Genomic DNA, 746 nt, shown 5'->3' on the forward strand with positions numbered 1-746 from the left:
AGAAGGCTGGCGGTTTAAACCCACTTGCCACTCCTTGGATGGAAGGTTAGTCAATTTACTTCTGTAGTAATACTGCCTCAGAAACCCAAGTAGGGGTTGCTATGAGTGGAATCCAACTTGACAGCAATGAGTTTGGTTTGGTTTTGGTTATCCTCATTACTCTATTTTTATAAGGAAATTTGGGAAGATTAAAAAATTATATCACCATTGTTCCTTCCCAGTGCTTTATTTATGTCTGCTATTTGTTTTGTTTTATGTATGTATGTTTTTCTCTTTATGTCTGCCCTTTTATATTTTTGAGCTTTTAGTTGTTCTTTTATTAGCATCTCATGCTAAAGCCTGAATTTATTAATTTTCAAATGATCCTATTTCCTTTCTACACATTTAAGGCTATAAATTTCCTTTTAGTGGCTATTTATACCTTGTACCACGTTTTGATAATATCTCATTCTTTTGTTATTTATTTTTAAATACTTTGTCACTTCCATTGTGATTTCTGCTGTACTTCATGAATCACTCAGTACAGTTTGTTTGTTTATAGTGTATGTATTTTAAGTATTTTTCTGGTTATCTTTATGAGAAATTATAATTTGATTTCACTATTTTCAATGGACATATTATATGTAACAATAATTCTTTGGGATTGGTTAAGTTGTTGTTGTTGTTAAGTGCCGTCGAGTTGTTTCCGACTCATAGCGACCCCATGCACAGCAGAACGAAACACTGCCCGATCCCGCGCCAGCCCC

The 746-nt window shown here is 34.0% G+C and overlaps 1 protein-coding gene across 1 annotated transcript in view; it reads left to right on the forward strand.

The window, feature by feature from the left end:
• CATSPERE (catsper channel auxiliary subunit epsilon) overlaps positions 1 to 746 on the forward strand; it is a 461,049-nt gene that overhangs the window by 11,776 nt on the left and 448,527 nt on the right. The gene's annotated exons all lie outside the window — the stretch shown is intronic.

The sequence above is a fragment of the Orycteropus afer genome, unplaced genomic scaffold, assembly GCF_000298275.1.
Source record: "Orycteropus afer afer isolate SDZICR_OR568_19922 unplaced genomic scaffold, OryAfe1.0 scaffold00239, whole genome shotgun sequence".
NCBI lineage: Eukaryota > Metazoa > Chordata > Mammalia > Tubulidentata > Orycteropodidae > Orycteropus > Orycteropus afer.